Raw genomic sequence first — 20,661 nt, forward strand, 5'->3', positions numbered from 1 at the left:
GAGAGCACGTCCATCAGGTACGTGTGCGATATCCTGTCAAAGGCTTTCTCCTGGTCTAAGCTGATTAAACAGGTGTTCACCCTCCTGTCCCGCATGTAGGCGATCGTATCTCTGAGTAGCGCGAGGCTATCAGAGATCTTCCTGCCGGGGACAGCGCAGGTCTGGTCCTGGTGAATCACCAGCTCAAGGGCAGACTTGACCCTGTTGGCGATGACCTTCGACAGGATCTTGTAGTCCACATTGAGCAGCGAAATGGGCCGCCAGTTTTTGATTTCCTCCCTCTCCCCCTTTCCTCATCGATTCTGACATGCTGCCGGCCAGAAGCATACCTCCGTACACTTCCAGCAGGTCTGGGCCTATCCAGTCCCACAGAGCCGAGTACAACTCGACCGGTAAGCCATCGCTTCCGGGAGTTTTATTCGTCTCGAAGGACCGGACGGCCTTTGTCAGCTCGTCCAGAGTTAGCGGGTGGTCCAGACTCTCTCGCTTGCCGTCGTCTAAGACCTCCGAAATAGATGACAGGAAAGACTGGGAGGCCGCACGGTCTGTGGGCTTGACGTCGTACAGCCTGGCATAGAAGGATTTGCTGATCCTCTGCATGGCAGGCTGCGAAGACGTCACAGAACCGTCTTCTTCCTTTAGGCTGGTGATCACAGAGCTCCCCCTGTGTACCTTTTGGAAGAAGAAACGCGAACACGTCTCATCCTGCTCGACGGAGCGGACTCTGGATCGGAAGATGATCTTGGAGGACTCCGAGGCAAAGAGCGAGGCTTGCTGGCCCTTCACCTCTTCGAGTTCCTCCACAACATCGACCCCCATCGACTGCAGCAGGAGCAGGTTTTGCATATTTGTCTGGAGTCGGGACAATTCCCTCTGTCTCCCTCTCGCCTCCTGAACACCTTTGAGGATGAAGAACCTCTTGATGTTCGTCTTGATTGTTTCCCACCAGTGAATCGGGGAATCGCAGAGGGGTTTTACGGTTCTCCAACCGTTGTAATCCCTCTTGAGTTCCTCAATGTTTTCCGGAGTCAACAGTTTCACGTTCAGCTTCCATATCCCTCTGCCAACTTTCTGGTTGTCCTGTGGGTGACAGTCAGCCAGTAGGAGGCAGTGGTCAGAGAAGAACACCGGCGTGATGTCGGTGGATCTGACCTTGAGCGTGTGGGACACAAACAGGAAGTCAATTCTGGAACGGACGGACCCGTCTGGTCTCGACCAGGTGTATCTGCGCGGTGCTCCGTCTGCAGGGTTGCTGAAGACGTCGCACAGCTTGGCATCTTTTACCGTATCCATCAGGAGTTTGGACGTGGCGTCCAGTTTGCTGTCGGCTCTGCTGGATCGTCCAGCCGCATCGATGATGCAGTTGAAGTCACCACCCAGAATGACCGGCCTGGACGTTGCCAGTAACAGTGGGAGCTGCTGGAAGAGGGCCAGCCTCTCGTTCTTCACAGCTGGAGCGTAAACATTAATTAACCTGAGAGGGGAGTTTTTGTACATTACATCTGCTACGAGGAGGCGGCCGCCCACCACCTCCTTAACTTCGGTGATGGTGAAGTGGCCTCCCCGCAGCAGAATGCCCAAGCCGGAAGCTCGGCTGTCGTTGCCCCCTGACCAAATGGATGGTCCATGGGTCCACCATCGTGACCACTGCCGGTAACTGCTGAAGTGCGGCAGGCCGCACTCCTGCAAGAACAGCAGGTCCGCTTTGACCTTGGCGAGGTACCCCAAGGTGGAAACACATCGCGTAGTCGATTTCACGCTACGCACGTTAATACTAGCAATTTTTAAATCCATTTTTAAGCTATGTTTTACATTTACATACATTGCAGTTCAGATACATCGTTTTCAATTTCAGATAAATTGTTGTCAATTTCCCCATATTCCACAATGGCGATTTCCAGCATGTGTAAGTTATTACTATCCACATCAAGTTGAACATTTACTGCCCCTGGGGTGGCGTGGTCATCATCGTCCTCTGTTGTGGGGATGTTTTGACCAGGGGACTGCTGCAGTTCTGTGATTAAGTCCTCAATGTTCTCTGCACTGTCCTCGCCTGGTGTTGGTGGTTCCCCCTTTTCCTCAGTCGCGGCGGTGTCGAGCTGGTGTGCGTCGATCGCTGCGTCGCTCCCGGTGTTCCGGAGGTGGGGTGTGCTGGGCACTTCGCTGCTCTCGTTATCCCGGGCTGGTCTGCGTTGGTTGCTCCTTCGCTGGGTCCTTCGTTGCTCTCAGGTTCCTGGGGCAGGGCTGTGTTGGTCGCTTCCCTGCTCCTGGTTTTCTGTGGCCGTGGGATGGCGCATTGCCTCTTCTTCAGGCGGTGGCACTTTTCCTCATCAGACAAGCTGCCGTCGCTGGTTTCTGCCGAGCTTGGTGGTCGCCTCTTGGCCTTGCGCCTTTTCCTTACTGTCTGCCATTCTGCTTCCTCGTCTGATGTCAGCTCATCTCTGGGTTCGGTGCTCTGGGGTCCTCGCCGTCTTGTCCCGAGTTCATGGTTGGGGGGAGGGTGTGGCTCTCCTCTGGAGCGTTGTGTCCGTCAGCTTCCTCCTCCTCTGGTGCAAAGTTCTTTGCTGCCTGCGCATAGCTGCGATTGCGTTTGGGGCAGTTTTTGTAAAGGTGCCCAGCCAGACCACAGAGGTTGCAGCACTTGGTCTCCTTGCAGTCTTTTGACTGGTGGCCCTCGTTCTTGCAGTTTCGGCAGATGACAGTCTTGCAGCTTGCCGCCACATGGCCTGCCTTCCCGCAGGTGCGGCACACGTTGGGTTGGCCAGCGTACACCATGTAGCCCCGGCTTCCTCCGATGGAAAAGCTGGAGGGGGGGTGCAGGATGGTTCCGCTGGCGTCCACCTTCAAGGTGACCTGGATCTGGCGCTTGCTAGTCCATATTCCGTGCCCGTCTTTCACGTCACTGCTGCTTCCTGCCCCATCGAAAAACCTGTTGAGGAAAGTCAGCACATCGATGACGGGGATGTGGGGGTCGAACATTTGCACTGTGATAGTGCGTCTTCTCTGCGACGGGAGGGTGAACAGCGGCTCCCAAGTTAGCACTGAGCGCACCGGTTCACTCGCCTCCTTCAAACCCTTCAGGAACTTCAGGCAGAGGGTGACGGTTCTGAAGGTCACATCGAAGTAACCTCTCTTCGGGAGGTCCTGCAAGGCGAAGACGTCGGCGACTTTCATGCCACATGTTCCCAGCAGGATTTTCTTCACGAAAAGTTCCCGGTTGATCATTGTCTGTCCTTCCACTTTCTTTACCGTCACTCGGATGGTGTTTCGGACTCCCTGGTTCGCCGCTCGGTTGGCCGCCATCCGGGTTGCAGATTCCTCCTTTCGCTGTGAGTTTTGGCCAAAGCCTTCAACCTGGCGTTGCCCCAGTCCGGGGCACGGGCGGACCTCCAGGCCCACCCCTTGACAGGCCCAAAGGCCCGTCGAATCGTCAGTCGACATGCAGATTTTGTCTCCTCTCTCCAATTGGCGCCTGGCTCAAGCCAAAGGCCAGAGCCAGCAAAACTGGAAAAACGAGTTTCTGCAGTCAGTCGATTTGCATATGAATGCCCAATCAACAGGTACTACACTTGATCTTAGCCAAAAGGCCGAGAAGCGACAGTTTTTAAAAAAAAATTATTTATTCGTTGCCAATCTTTCCAATTCTTTGTCAAATCACAAACGCCAGAGCTCACCCTGCACCTGTCAAGGATCACTCTGCGCCAATGCTCTTAGCCAAAAGGCCTAGAGCCACTGCACTGTTCCTGGAAGGACTGCAATACCAGGTTCGTGCCATGGAGGTGGATGGGTCAAGCCACCCCACCCACCTCCTATTTCCAAAAAAGCAAGCATATACCTTCCTGATCCAGGGAGAACCACTTTGGGGTCATGGTTACTCCCCTGTCAGGTCAGTTACGCATTTTTTTTTTTTTTAATTTTTTTTTTTGAAATTCGTAGCCAATCGTTCCAATTCTTTGTCAAATCACAAACGCCAGAGGTCACCTTGCACACGCCAAGGATCACTCTGCGCCAATGCTCCTAGCCAAAAGGCCTAGAGCCACTGCACCGTTCCTGGAAGTACTGCAATACCAGGTTCGTGCCATGGAGGTGGATGGGTCAGGTCCCCCACACACCTCCGTGGAGATGGATGGGTCAAGCCACCCCACCAGGTCAGTTACGCATGATCTTAGCCAGCACCGCCTGTAGTTGTGTGTGTGTGTGTGTGTGACTGTTACCCAGCACCGCCTGTAGGTGTGTGTGTGTGACTGTTACAGTACTGTCATGGCGGCCTGAGGAGAGTGCCGCGATGATGCTCCAGCTCCTGTGGGGGTCGGGGGTCGTTAGGGGATTGGAGTGAGGGGGGGGTGGGAGACCAGGGGGGTGATCGGGGGCTGACCTTGTGTGGAACGGTGGGGACCAGGGTGGTCGGGGGGGTTCTCAGAGTGTCTCACCAATACCCTGTACAGATGTAGCTAGACTTCCCTGCTTTTATACTCCATCCCCCTTGCAATAATGGCCAACATTCTATTGACCTGCCTGATCACTTGCTGTACCTGCATACTAACTTTTTGTGTTTCATGCACAAGGACACCCAGGTCCCTCTGTACTGCAGCAGTTTCCAATTTTTCTCTATTTTAAAAAAAATTTGCTTTTCTATTCTTTCTGCCAAAGTGGATAACCTCACATTTTCCCACATTATACTCCATCTGCCAACGTTTTTCCCACTCACTTCGCCTGTCTATATCCCTTTGTACATTTTCTCCTCCTCACAATTTGCTTTCCCATCCTTCGTCATAGGCAGTCCATGGGATTCGAGGAAGACTTGCTTCCACTCTTAAAATCAGTCCTTAGGTGGCTACAGTCCAATACGAGAACCATAGTCCCTGCCACGTGGGGAACTAGAGATGATTCTGCAAACCTGACTGGAGGTTTGGTACAAACAGGTTTTACAAACCGATCAATTGAGTTTCACAGAAATTGTCAAAAAATTTGCTCTTTTCAGAACCAACATCGCCCACTTTTGGTATGAAGACAGCACTGCCAATTTCCCTCACAATTTGACTGAGCTGCAATTTTCAATGTCTCCTTACGTGGCTCGCTGTCAATCTTTATTCTATAACGCTCCTGTGAAGCGCTCGGGGAGTATTACTGTGTTAAAGGTGCTGTATAAAAGTTGCTATTGTTGTTTGTTCTGAGTTAGCTGTTCCAACTGAGGTCGGGATATGACTCACAGCTCAGACTGTGCGGCATCAGTGATGCAATGTTGTATCGTGGGTTGAAGCCCCACTCCAGGGACCTAAGTGTAAAATAAAGATATACACTACTGTGCAGTCCTGAGGGAGTGCTGCACTGTAAGCGGGGCAGCACTGAGGGAGTGCTGCACTGTAAGCGGGGCAGCACTGAGGGAGTGCTGCACTGTAAGCGGGGCAGTACTGAGTGAGTACTGCACTGTCAGAGAGGCAGTACTGAGGGAGTGCCACACTGTTGCAGGTGCAGTACTGAGGGTGTGCCGCACTGTTGGAGGGGCAGTACTAGGGGAGTGCTGCACTGTCTGAGGGGGAGGACTGAGGGAGTGCCGCGCAGTGGGAGAGGTAATGCTGAGGGGGTGCTTGTAGGTGGTTTTCTCAGGCGTACCGAAAACGCACCTCCTGTTACAAGTTCTGGACGATAGGGATTATATGGACAGATCAGACTCGCACACATGCTTTTCGGTCTGAACCGTATTGTGTTTAATAAGATTAACAACACCACTCATAAATAGTGCAAAACATTACAACCCTGGCTTGTCCAATAAGCCCTGCCGTGATAAGTTACCACGGCTTAATAAAAGAACCCTCCCCTGAAATAAACTAACACAGGACCCCCCAGCACTAAACCCCTTGGGTTTGGTTGGGACTTACAATCACCCCCTCACACAGCTAAGTGGTCTTGTGGATGTGTAGGTGCAGGCAATATGCTCACCCTGATTGCCCGTTGTCTTGCTCGCAGCTTCTTCCTGAACGTCTCGCTCCCGGGCTTTTTCCTGGGCTTTCTTCTGAACTTTTCCTGGGATTTTCCCTGGCATTTTCCCTGGGATTTTTCCAGAACTTTCTTCCTCCTGATTTGGAGCTTGTTGCAAAGCGACTCCTTTTCTCCCCAAGTCCCATGATCATTCCTCCCGCCAATACTGACCGATGGATTGACTCCGGTGATCTGTCTGGACCACATCCCCACCCCTCGTAGCCTTTGAAATCTTTGTGAAAAATGATATTTTGTTTTCCCGCTCCCAGGCCTTGCATCTGGAGAGACAATGGGTGCTGATTACTGGATGTCTGTCGTTTCCTGAGTTGATGGCCCCCATTAGCAGGTAATGGGTTTCGATCACAAACCGATCTTACTTAACCGGTTTATCTCCTGGAAGACAATGGGCTGGCCATTTCCTGCCTTGCACCAGTTTGGGTTGGGACTGAGTCATGACTGTGCTTTAATAATGCGAAGGCACAGTGTCTCTGAGTTACCTCTCGGGGTATTGTTCCCAGGAATCACTTTAGATGGTGATTACATCAATAGGCCTGGGTTCCCTGCCACCCAGCCTGTCAGTGTGAAATGTCCGGTTGTATATGAATGCACCTCAGTGCCACCCCCACAAGCTCGCCAAACAGGACAGTTCTTTCTTGGGGATTTGGATTTAACGGTTTAAAGTATTGTTAATAGAAATGGCCAGAACACTGGTGCTACTATTCCTCACCTGTCCCTCTCTACTAACCACCCACCCCCCCAACGGGGATAATAATGGTATGCCCCCACCCCGCCCGGGACAATAACAATAATGGTATGCCCCCCACCCCCACCTCCCACCGGGACAGTAATGTTCAACCAAGCACCACGACAGATGCGAGACTGGTGGAAGAACTTCCTTCTGACTTCGGAAACATCTTCTCCTCCAGCCACTGAGGAGATTCTGCCGACTCCCCTCCCCCCCTCAACAGCAGCAGGCCTTGAGATCCCCTGCTGCAAGACGTCTTGGTCCCATTACTCGGGGAGTTAAATGGGGTGTTACTACAAGGGGGTGTCAAGGTGCAGGAGGGAAGCATGGCCGCAGGTAGGGAGGGGGAGGGGTGGTGCAATATAGTCCTTAGTTCTTGTTAAAAATACATTTTTTGTTGAATGTTTACAGTTGGGGATGGTGTGAGGGTGTTGTTATGTTATTGTTGCGTTACAAATGTTGACGCTTCGGGGTTGAGGTGGTAGGGTTATATATGTTTGTACAAAACATTTTCACATTCTTCTTTAATTATTAAACACTTTAATTTAACTTTACAATTGTCCTGAAGTGTCTTCTTATAACATAAGGTAACACATCAGTACAATGGTTGGGAACAATGGCCAGGCCAGCCCAGGCCAGGCAAGGATGAAACGTAACACAACTGTAACTGTCACCAATATAAGTTCATGCAAAATGTTCATTTATTAGCTGCTGACGCAAGAGGTTTGCAGCTGTGTAACTTCCACGGGGCTTTTCCAGTGTTGTGGGGGGCGGCGTGGGGGCATGGGTTAATCGCCAGGCTGATTGTCCTCCCCGAGGTCGTCGTCCTCCTCCTCGTCCTTCTCTTCAGCCTCTCCTCTCTCCTGAGGTGGACCGGCGGTCACATCTGGCAATTGTTGGCCTCCTCTTATAGCTAGGTTATGCAACATGCAGCACACCACAATAAACTCAGTGACCTGCTCAGGGTGGTATTGTAGGCTGCCACCTGAATGGTCCAGGCATCTGAAGCATTGCTTAAGCACCCCAATTGTCTTTTCGATGATATTGCGTGATTACCTGTCGCAATATGGCTTTCATTGAAGCGCTTCTCGGCTTCTCTCTGGGGATTACGCAAGGGGCTCATGAGCCAGCTGGCAAGGCCATATCCTTTATCCCCCAGCATCCAACCGTGATCTTGTGGCTGACTCTTAAACAGGTCAGAGACAGTGTTCTCACACAAGAAATGCACATCATATATGCTCCCTGGAAAATTAGCATTTACTGCCAGAATTATTTGTTTGTGGTGGACAACGAGCTGCACATTCAGGGAGTGGAATCCCTTTCGGTTTTAAACAGCTCTTCATTCTGTAAAGTTGCTCTCAGGGCGATGTGCGTACAGTCTATTGCTCCCTGCACCTTGGGGAAGTTTGCTATTCTCGAGAACTCCAAAGCCCTCTCAGTCTGTGCCTCCCTGGTCATAGGGAAGCTTATAAAGTCACCTGTCGAATGCAACAATGTGTGGCATGCTAAGAGATACCGCAAATGTCGCCAGCAGAGGCCTGAAAGGAGCCCAATGCGTAGAAGGAAAGTGCCGCAGTAACCCTAACCTCAACAGGCAGTGCAGTCCTGATGGTGCTGGTAGGCTGCAGATCTCCCTTAATTAGCTGGCATATCTCACTGATGACCTCCTTTCAGAAGCACAGCCTCCCAATGCACGTGTAATTGGACAGAGCCAGGTACGATCGCTTATCAGTGTATATGCATTGGGTATAACGTCTCCTCCGGTTAGTCTGACATCAGTAGAGGGGAAAATGTTGAAGTCAATTATTAAGGATAAAATAGCAGTGCATTTGAAGAGCAGTGACAGGATCGGTCCAAGTCAGCATGGATTTGTGAAAGGGAAATCATGCTTGACTAATCTTCTGGAATTTTTTGAGGATGTAACTAGTAGAGTGGACAAGGGAGAACCAGTGGATGTGGTGAATTTGGACTTTCAAGAGGCATTTAACTCGTCCCACATAAGAGATTGGTGTGCAAAATCAAAGTGCATGTTATTGGGGGTAATGTACTGGCATGGATAGAGAATTGGTTGGCAGACAGGAAGCATTGGTTGCCGAGTCGGGATAAACGGGTCCTTTTCGGAATGGGAGGCAGTGACTAGTGGAGTGCCACAAATTCACAAATTGATTCTCCTCACAAGTACCTGAAGCAGCCTTTCAGTACAGATCCTCCGAGTCACAAAATGACGTCCGTAGTGCCGAGTACTGCCGACTAGTGCGACTTTAGGTCAGGCGAGTGCAGCTTTTCTTCAGCGACTTTTTTGGCCAGCAATCATTTCGGCGACGTATGGGCGAAATGCCGAAAGTTGCGGTCGGCGATAATCTGAGCGATAATCTGGCGCAAGTTTCCATTTTCAGCCCAATTTTTGGCCTTGCATGCAGATGATGTCATTTTTTTTTTTAATTAGGCCGGGCGATGCAGCACATTCATGTGTGCCAAAAGTTGGACCAGCAACAAATGGGCGATAATTGGGCGCTAGTTTCAACTTTTTAGCAAATATGGGCGATAGCCTGAATCTTTGCGCTTATATGGGCGATTAATGTTCGCTAAATGGGCGATCAATGGGCGACAAATGAGCGATCAATGGTCAATAAATTGGCGATCAATGATCGATAAATGGGCAATCAATGGGCGATAAATGGGCGATCAAAGGGATATCAATGGGCGACCAATGGGCGATAAATGAGTGATAACTGGGTGATAACTGGTCAATCAATGGGCGATAAATGGCCAATAAATGAGCGATAACTAGGCGATAACTGGGCGCTCAATGGGCGATCAATGGGCGATAACTGGGCAATAAATGGGCGATCAATGGGCGATCAATGGGTGATCAATGGGTGATCAATGGGCGATCAATGGGCGATAACTGGGCAATAAATGGGCAATAACTGGGCGATCAATGGGCGATAACTGGGCGATCAATGGGCGATCAATGGGTGATCAATGGGCGATAAATGGGCGATCAATGGGTGATCAATGGGCGATAACTGGGCGATCAATGGGCGATCAATGGGTGATCAATGGGTGATCAATGGGCCATGATGTGCTGAACGTCTAGCCCATAGAGTCTTTAACGTAGTAAAACATCCCAAGGCACTTCACAGGGGTGTTATAAGACAAAAGATATGAATTTATGGCAGATGACAAAAAGCTTGCTCAAAGAGGTAGGTTTTAAGGCATGTTTTACAGGAGGAGGAGAGAGATAGAGAGGTGGAGAGGTTTAAGGAGGGAGTTCTAGAGCTTGGGGCCGAAGCAGCTGGAGGCACATAGATCAAGAACCCCACAGATTCCTCGATACTGCACCATTCTGTAATCTCTCTCCATTTCAAGAATTTGCTTTTAATTTTTCCTCCCAAAGTGGATAACCTCACATTTTCCCACAATATACTTCATCAGCCAAATTTTTGCCCACTCACTTAGCCTATTTACATAACAACATAAGAAATAGGAGCAGGAGTAGGCCATACGGCCCCTCGAGCCTGCTCCGCCATTTAATAAGGTCATGGCTGATCCGATCATGGACTCAGGTCCCATTCCCTGCCCGCTTCACATAACCCCTTTGTTGTGTATGAATAAGGAGTCTGACTCAATACTGTGAGCTCAAAGTAAAGTGCGACCTTAGTCTTTTATTGCAGGTCTCCAGAGTGTCTCTCCAGCCTGTGAGGCCTCCTTAAGTACCTGTGCTCCCAAGGGATTGTGTGATGAGCACTCTGGTGGTTACACAAGGTATATACAGGTTTACATATATAACACCCTTATTCCCTTATCAGTTAAGTAACTGTCTATCTCTTTCTTCAATTTATTCAATGACCAGCATCCACAGCTCTCTGAGGCAGTGAATTCCGCAGATTTACAACCCTCATTGTGATTGTGATTGTGATTGTGTTAAGTTCGTCCCAACCATCCACTATCCACTGTTGGGATATTATTTGTGTCCACTACCGTAAAGACTGACACAAAATATTTGTTCAGAGTTTCTGCCATCTCCATGTTCCCCATCATTAATTCCCCGGTCTCTTCCTCTCAAGGACCAACATTTAAGTTAGCCACTCTTTTCCTTTTTATATACGTATAGAAACTCTTGCTATCTGTTTTTATATTTCGTGCTAGTTTACTTTCATAAACTATGTTCACTTTCTTAATCATTTTTTTAGTCATTCTTTGTTGGCTTTTAAAAGCTTCCCAATCTTCTGTCCTCCCACTAGTTTTGGTCACCTTGTATGCCCTTGTTTTTAATTGGATACCATCCTTTATTTCTTTAGTTAGCTATGGATGGCTATCTTTTTTTTTCACCCTTTACAATCACTGGAAAATATTTTTCTTGAGATTTATTAAAATATCTCCTTAAATGTACGTCACTGTTCATCAACCGTCCTAAACTTTAATCTATTTTCCCAGTCCACTTTAGCCAACTCTGCCCTCATACCTTTGTAGTCTCCTTTATTTAAGCTTTGTACGCTGGCTTGAGATTCAACTTTCTTGCCCTCCATCCGAATTTGAAATTCAACCATGCTATGATCACTCAGTCCAAGGGGATCCTTTACTGGGAGATTGTTTATTAATACTGTCTCATTATACAGGACCAGATCTAAGATAGCCTGCTCCCTGGTTGGTTCCTTTACATACTGCTCAAGGAACCCATTCCTTATGCACTCTACGAACTCCTCCTCAAGTCTATCCTGACCATTTTGATTTGTTCAATCAATGTGGAGGTTAAAATCACCCATAATTATTGCTGTTCCCTTTGTACAAATCCCCACTATTTCTTGGTTTATACTCTGACCATCAGAGTTGCTACTGTTAGGGGGCCTATAGACTATGCCCACCAGTGACTTTTCCCCCTTATTATTCCTTATCTCCACACAAACTGTTTCAACATCCTGATCATTTGAGCCAATATAATTTCTCACGATTGCAGTGATTCCATCCTTTATCAACAGAGGTACCCCACCTGCTTTTACTTTCTGTCTGTCCTTCCGAATTGTCAAGTACCCCTGAATGTTTAGTTCCAAGCTTTGGTCACCTTGCAACCACGTCGCTGTTGTGGATATCAGATCATACCCATTTGTAACTATTTGTGCTGACAGCTCATCTGTTTTGTTACGAATGCTGTGTGTTTCAGATAAAGAGCTTTTAAATGTGTTTTCATACCATTTTCTCCTCCTATGGTCCCAGTTTCTGATACACTCTTTTGTTTCTATATTCTGTCCCTTCCTGTCACGCACTGGTTTTTGTTTCTCCCAATGCTACCCTGCTCTATTGCCTTGTTCTTTGAGCTTTTAGGTTTCTGCTCACCTGAACCCTCCCCGCTATGTATAGCCCTTTGCAGATTCTTTGCGTCCTCCTCACAAATTGCTTTCCCAACTATCTTTGTATCATCAGCAAATTTCGCTACATAACACTTAGTCCCTTCATCCAAGTCATTAATATAGATTGTAAATAGTTGAGGCCCCAGCATCGATCCCTGTGGCAGCCCACTAGTTACCGTTTTCCAACCTGAAAATGGCCCATTTATCCTGATTCTCAGTTATCTGTCAGTTAGCCAATCTTCTATCCATGCTAATATATCACCCCCAACCCCGTGTGTTCTTATCTTGTGCAGTAATCTTTTATGTGGCACGTTAACGAATGCCTTCTGGAAATCCAAATACACAACATCTACTGGTTCCCCTTTATCCACCCTGCTCGTTACATCCTCAAAGAACTCCAGCAAATGTGTCAAACATGATTTCCCTTTCATAAAACCATGCTGACTCTGATTGACTGTATTATGATTTTCTAAATGTCCTGCTACTACTTCCTTAATAATGGACTCCAGCATTTTCCCCAATGACAGATGTTACGCTAACTGGTCTATAGTTTCCTGCTTTCTGTCTCCCTCCTTTCTTAAATAGGGGCGTTACATTTGCCATTTTCTAATCCGCTGGGACCTCTCCAGAATCCAGGGAATTTTAGTAGATTACAACCAAGGCATCCACTATCTCTGCAGTTACTTCTTTAAAGACCCTAGGATGCCATCAGGTCAAGGGGACTTGTCCATCTTTAGTCCCATTTGTTTGCCGAGTACTTTTTCTCCAGTGACAGTGATTGTTTTAAGAACATATGAACATAAGAAATAGGATTAGGATTAGTCCATTTGGCCCCACGAGCCTGCTCCACCATTTAATAAGATCATGGCTGATCTGATCATGGACGCTCCCCATAACCTTTTATTCCCTTATCGCTCAAAAATCTGTCTATCTCCGCCTTAAATATATTCAATGACCCAGCATCCACAGCTCTCTGCGGCAGAGAATTCCACAGATTTGCAACCCTCTGAGAGAAGAAATTTCTCCACATCTCAGTTTTAAATGGGCAGCTCCTTATTCTAAGACTATGTCCCCTAGTTTTAGTTTCCCCTATGAGTGAAAATATCTTCTCTGCATCCACCTTGTCGAGTCCCCTCATTATTTTATATGTTTCAATAAGAATCCTCTCATTCTTCTGAACTCCAATGAGTATAGGCCCAACTTACTCAACCTATCTTCATGTCAACCCCCTCATCTCCGGAATCAACCTAGTGAACCTTCTCTGAAATGCCTGCAATGCAAGTATGTCCTTCCTTAAATACAGAGACCAAAACTGCATGCAGTATTCTAGGTGTGGTCTCAGAGTTGTAGCAGAACTTCTCTGCTTTTATACTCTATCCCCCTTGCAATGATTTGCCTTCCTGATTAAGTTCGCCCCTCTCAAAAGCCCCTTGATTATCAATTATTCGGATGTTTCTAGTGTTTTCTACCATGAAGACCAAGACAAAATATTTGTTGAAAGTTTCTGCAATTTCCCTGTTCCCCATTATTAATTCCTCAGTCTCATCCTCTAAAGCACCAACGTTTACTTTAACTACTCTCTTCCTTTTTATATACCTGTATAAGTTCTTATTGTCTGTTTTTATATTTCTTGCTAGTTTACTCTCATAAACTGTCTTCTCTCTATTATTTTTTTTGTTGTCCTTTGCTGGTTTCAAAAAATTTCCCAATCCTCTGGCTTTCCATTATTCTTCGCAACATTGCATGCTTTTGTTTTTAATTTGACACCATCCTTTCCTTCCTGAGTTAGCCATGGATGGTTCATCCTTCTCTTAGAGTCTTTCTTTCTCACTGGAATATATCTTTGCTGAGAGTTATGAAATATCTCCTTAAATATTTGCCAGTGCTTCTTTACTGTCTTACACTTCAGTATATTTTCCCAGTCCACTTTAGCCAACTCTGCCTTCATACCTTTGTAATTCCCTTTATTTAAGTTCAGGACCCTAGTTTGAGACTAAGGTTTCTCACCCTCAAAATGAATTTGAAATTCTACCATGCTATGATCACTCTTCCCAAGAGGATCCTTTACTTTGCCTTCTCCTCCTTCTTAAGCAGTCCTTCGGTGTTAAGGATGACTTGCTTCCACAATAATATGTGTTCTCAGGTGACTGATGAGTCCAGTGTGGGACCAACAGTCTTTGTCACAAGTGGGGCAGATGGTGGTTAAAGGGATGGGTGAGTCGGGTACTTGGGTTGTCATGCACTCCTTCTGCTGTTAGCGCTTGGCTTCCGTTTGCTCCCAGCGAAGAAACTCGAGGTATTCGGTGCCTTCCCGAATGTCTCCTCCACTTTGAGCAGTCTTGGGACCGAGATTTCCAAATGTCGGTGGGGATGTTACACTATTTCAAGGAGGCTTTGAGGGTGTCCTTGAAGCATATTGTCTGATCACCTGGAGTTTGCTTGCCATGTTGGAGATCTGAGTAGAGTGCTTGTTTTGGGCGTCTAGTGTCAGGCATGCGGACGATGTGGCCCAACCATCGGAGCTGATTGAGCGTGGACAGTGCTTCGATGCTGGGGATGTTGACCTGAGTGAAAACACTAATGTCGATGCGCCTATCCTGCCAATGGATTTGCAGGATCTTGCGGAGGCAGCGTTGGTGGTACTTCTCCAGTGGTTTGAGGTGCCTGCTGTATATAGTCCATGTATCTGAAGCATATAGGAGAGCGGGGATCACCACTGCCCTGTAGACCATGAGCTTGGTGCCGGCTATGAGGTCCTGGTCTTCAAACATTCCCTTCCTCAGGCGACCGAAGGCTGCACTGGCACATTGAAGGCGGTGTTAGACTTCATCATCGTCGTTTGCCCTTGTTGACAGTAGGCTCCCGAGGTATGGAACATGGTCCACGTTGTCCAAAGCCTCGTCATGGATTTTGATAATCGGGGAGCAGTACTGTATGGCGGGGGCAGGTTGGTAGAGGACCTTAATCTTACGGATGTTTAATGTAAGACCCATACTCTCGTACGCTTCGGTGAAGGTGTTGCTGATGGCTTGAAGTTCAACTATGATATAATTAATTAATCCAGTCTCATTACACAGTACCAGATCTAAAATAGCCTGATCCCTGATTGGTTCCACAATGCATTGTTCTAAAAAACCATCCCGAATACACTCGATGAATTCTTCTTCAAGGCTACCTTTGCCAATTTGATTTGTCCAATCAATATGAAGATTGAAATCACCGATGATTGTTGCTGTACCTTTCTTACAAGCCTCCATTAATTCTTGATTTATACTTGGTGCTACAGTGTAGCTACTGTTAGGGGGCCTATAGACTACTCCCACCAGTTACTTTTTCCCTTTAATTTTTTATCCCTACCCAAACTGACTCTACATCTTGATCTTCTGAGCCAATATAATTTCTCACTACTGCACTGATCTCATCCTTTATTAACCCCACCTCCTTTTCCTTTCTGCTTATCCTTCCGAAATGGCAAATAACCCTGAATATTCAGTTCCCAGCTTTGGTCACCTTGCAACCACGTCTCTGTAATGGCTATCAGATGTATCCCCATGTATTTCTATTTGTGCCGTCAACTCATCTATTTTGCGATGCATGCTGCATGCATTCAGATAAAGAGCTCTTAATTTTGTCTTTTTACCATTTTCCCTGCTCTGACCCAACTTTCTGATGCACTTATGTTTATATGCTCTGTCCCTTCCTGTCAAGCTTTGGTTATCATTCTCCCTTCAGGTATTTATCCAATTCCCTTTTGGAGGTTACTATTGAATCCGTTTCCACCACCCGATTGGGCAATGTTCCCGTTAAGCTGCGTGGCCATGGTCTGGTCTGGAGGTCCCGCCCAGGCTGCTTGCTGGCTTTTAAATGGAAAAACTGCGCATGCGCGATTATTTGGGCCGCAACCCAGAAAAATGTTAGCTGGAACATTGCTATCAGGCAGCGCTTTCCAAATCCCAACCACTCGGTGCGTAAAAAAAGTTTTCCCTCATGTCACCTCTGGTTCTTTTGCCAGTTAACTTAAATCTGTGCCCTCTGGTTATCAACCCTTCCACCATTGCAAACAGTTTCTCTTTATTTACTCCATCTAAACCCTTCATGGTTTTAACCAATCTTCTCATAGCCTTCTCTGCTCTAAGGAAAACAACCCCAACTTCTTCAGTCTATCCCCGGAACTGTAATCCCTCATCCCTGGAACCATTGTAGTAAATCTCTTCTGTACCCTCTCCAATACCATCACTTCCTTCCTAAGGTGTGGTGCCCAGAATTGGACACAATACTCCAGCTGTGTCCATGTTGCTTCTGACCCCTTTATCCCATCAGCTTCAATTTTGTTAACTTGCCTAATATGTGGTACTTTATCAAATGTTTGAAAGTCCAAAAACATATTATAAGAACATCAGAAATAGGAGCAGGAGTAGGTCATACAGCCCCTCGAGCCTGCTCCGCCATTTAATACGATCATGGCTGATCCGATCATGGATTTAGCTCCACTTCTCTGCCCGTTCTCCATAACCCCTTATCCCCTTATCTTTTCAGAAACTGTCTATTTCTGTCTGAAATTTATTCAATGTCCCAGCTTCCACAGCTTTCTGCGGCAGTGAATTCCACAGATTTACAACCTTCTGAGAGAAAAAATTTCTCCTCATCTCAGTTTAAAATTGGCGGCCTCTTATTCTAATTCGCTCTCTCGTTCTAGTCTCCCCCATGAGTGGAAACATGCTCTCTGCATCCACCTTGTCGAGCCCCCTCATAACCTTGTATGTTTCGATAAGATCACCTCTCATTCTTTTGAATTTCAATGACTAGAGACCCAACCTACTCAACCTTTCCTCATAAATCAACTTCCTCATCTCTGGAATCAATCTAGTGAACCTTCTCTGAACTGCCTCCAAAGCAAGTATATCTTTTCGTAAATATGGAAACCAAAACTGCACACAGTATTCCAGGCCTCACCAATACCCTGTAAAACTTTAGTAAGACTTCCCTGCTTTTGTACTCCATTGCCTTTGCAATAAAGGCCAAGATTCCATTGGCCTTCCTGATCACTTGCTGTACCTGCATACTATCCTTTTGTGTTTCATGCCTAAGTATCCCCAGGTCCCGCTGTATTGCAGCACTATGCAATCTTTCTCCATTTAAATAATAACTTGCTCTTTGATTTTTTTCAGCCAAAGTGCATGATCTCACATTTTCCAACAGCCAAATTTTTGCCCACTCACTTAGCCTGTCTATGTCCTTTTGCAGATTTTTTGTGTCCTCCTCACACATTTCTTTTCCTCCCATCTTTGTATTGTCAGCAAACTGGCTATGTTACACTCAGTCCCTTCTTCCAAGTCGTTAATATGGATTGTAAATAGTTGGGGTCCCAGCACTGATCCCTGCGGCACCCCACTAGTTACTGATTGCTAATCTGAGAATTAACCATTTATCCCAACCCTCTGTTTTCTGTTAGTTAGCCAATCCTCTAACCATGCTAATACATTACTTCCAACCCCGTGAAACGTAGAAACATAAAAACATAGAAAATAGGTGCAGGAGTAGGCCATTCGGCCCTTCGAGCCTGCACCGCCATTCAATAAGATCATGGCTGATCATTCCCTCAGTACCTCTTTTCTTCTTTCGCTCCATCCCCCTTGATCCCCTTAGCTGTAAGGGCCATATCTAACTCCATCTTGAATATATCCAATGAACTGGCATCAACAATTCTCTGCGGCAGGGAATTCCATAGGTTAACAACTCTCTGAGTGAAGAAGTTTCTTCTTATCTCAGACCTAAATGGCCTAACCCTTATTCTAAGACTTGTCCCCTGATTCTAGACTTCCCCAACATCGGGAACATTCTTCCCGCATCTAACCTGTCCAGTCCCGTTAGAATCTTATATGTTTCTATGAGATACCCTCTCATCCTTCTAAACTCCAGTGAATAAAGGCCCAGTTGATCCAGTCTCTCCTGATATGACAGTCCAGCCATCCTTGGAATCAGTTTGGTGAACCTTCGCTGCACTCCCTCAATAGCAAGAACGTCCTTCCTCAGATTAGGAGATCAAAACTGAACACAATATTTCAGGTGTGGCCTCACTAAGGACCTGTACAACTGCAGTAAGACCTCCCTGCTCCTATACTCAAATCCTCTAGCTATGAATGCCAACATACCATTTGCCTTCTTCACCGCCTGCTGTACCTACATGCCCACTTTCAGTGACTGATGAACTATGACACCCAGGTCTCGTTGCACCTCCCGTTTTCTTAATCTGACGCCATTCCGGTAATATTCTGCCTTTGTGATTTTGCCCCCAAAATGGATAACCTCACATTTATGCACATTATACTGCATCTGCCATGCATTTGTCCACTTACCTAACCTGTCCAAGTCACCCTGCAGCCTCTTAGCGTCTTCCTCACAGCTCACACAACCACCCAGTTTAGTGTAATCTGCAAACTTGGAGATATTACACTCAATTTCTTCATCTAAATCGTTAATGTACATTGTAAAGAGCTGGGGTCCCAGCACTGAACCCTGCGGCACTCCACTAGTCACTGCCTGCCTTTCTGAAAAGGACCCGTTTATCCCGACTCTGCTTCCTATCTACCAACCAGTTCTCTATCCACGTCAGTACATTATTCCCAATAGCATGCCCTTTGATTTTGCACACCAATCTCTTGTGCGGAACCTTGTCAATAGCCTTTTGAATGTCCAAATACACCACATCCACTGGTTCTCCCTTCTCCACTCTGCTAGTTACATCCGCAAAAAATTTCAGAAGATTTGTCAAGCATGATTTCCCTTTCACAAATCCATGCTGACTTGGTCTGATCCTGTCATTGCTTTCCAACTGCTTTGCTATTTCATCCTTAATAATTGATTCCAACATTTACCCGACCACTGATGTCAGGCTAACCAGTCGATAATTACCCGTTTTCTCTCTCCCTCCTTTTGTAAAAAGTGGTGTTACATTAGCTACCCTCCAGTCCATAGGAATCTTGTGCAGTAACCTTTTATGTGGCAGCTCATGGGCTCACATTAAAGCACATGGTGTTGGGGGTAATGTACTGACTTGGATAGAGAACTGGTTGGCAGACAGGAAGCAGAGAGTCGGGATTAACGGGTCCTTTTCAGAATGGCAGGCAGTGACTAGTAGAGTGCCGCAGGGCTCAGTGCTGGGACCCCAGCTCTTTACAATATATATTAATGATTTAGATGATGGAATTGAGTGTAATATGTCCAAGTTTGCAGATGACACTAAACTGGGTGGCGGTATGTGCTGTGAGGAGGACACTAAGAGTGATTTGGACAGGTTAGGCGAGTGGGCAAATACATGGCAGATGCAGTATAATGTGGATAAATGTGAGGTTATCCATTTTGGGGGCAAAAACACAAAGGCAGAATATTATCTGAATGGCAGCAGATTACGAAAAGGGGAGGTGCAATGAGACCTGGGTGTCATGGTTCATCAGTCATTGATGGTTGGCAGGCACGTACAGCAGGCGGTGAAGAAGGCAAATGGTATGTTGGCCTTCATAGCAAGGGGATTTGAGTATAAGAGCAGGGAAGTCTTACTGCAGTTGTACAGGGCCTTGCTGAGGCCTCACCTGGAATATTGTGTTCAGTTTTGGTCTCCTAATCTGAGGAAGGACGTTCTTGCTATTGAGGGAGTGCAGCGAAGGTTCACCAGACTGATTCCAGGGATGGCTGGACTGACATATGAGGAGAGATTGGATCAACTGAGCCTTTATACACTGGAGTTTAGAAGGATGAGAGGGGATCTCGTAGAAACATACAAGATTCTGACTGAACTGTACAGGTTCGATGCAGGAAGAGTGTTTCCACTTTTGGGGAAGTCCAGATCCAGAGAACACAGTCTTAGAATAAGGGGCAGGCCATTTCGGAAGGAGGTGAGGAGAAACTTCTTCACTCAGAGAGTTGTTAACCTGTGGAATTCCCTGCCACAGAGAGTTGTTGTTCATTGGATATGTTCAAGAGGGAGTTAGATCTGGCCCTTGCAGCTAAAGGGATCAAGGGGTATAGAGAGAAAGCAGGAAAGGGGTACTGAAAAAATGATCAGCCATGTTCTTATTGAATGGTGGTGCAGGCTCGAAGGGCCTATTCCTGCACCTATTTTCAATGTTTCTATGTTTCTATCCTCATCCACCCTCTGTTACCTCATCAAAAAATGCAATCAAGTTAGTCACATGATTTGCCCGTAACCACTAGGCGCTGCCTCTCCGTTATTGGTCCGTGCTTATCCACATGGCTGCTCATTTTCTCGCGGATTATTGACCTTGAAGCTCCCTCACCATAATGTTAAACTGACCGGCCTGTCATTGGCAGCTTTATCCCTCTCCCCTTTTTTGAACAAGGGTGTAATATTTACAATCCTCAGTCCCCTGGCCCCTGTATCTAATGAGGATTGGAAGATTGTGGTCCGCCACTCTGCACTTTCTACCTTTCCCTCAGTATCCGAGGATGGCTCCTGTCCACACCGGGTTATTTATCCACTTTAATTATTTCCATCCTTTCCAGTACCTCCTCTTTATCTACTTTTATCATCCAGTATCCCAACAGCCTCCTTGTTTACTGTAGTTTGGA

General features: G+C 46.8%; 1 pseudogene; it reads right to left on the minus strand.

Moving 5' to 3' along the window:
* Positions 1-3,424: 3,424 nt before the first annotated feature.
* Positions 3,425-3,599, minus strand: LOC139270029 (U2 spliceosomal RNA; annotated as a pseudogene).
* Positions 3,600-20,661: the final 17,062 nt, after the last annotated feature.

Source organism: Pristiophorus japonicus, chromosome 8 (genome assembly GCF_044704955.1).
Source record: "Pristiophorus japonicus isolate sPriJap1 chromosome 8, sPriJap1.hap1, whole genome shotgun sequence".
NCBI classification, from domain to species: Eukaryota; Metazoa; Chordata; class Chondrichthyes; family Pristiophoridae; genus Pristiophorus; species Pristiophorus japonicus.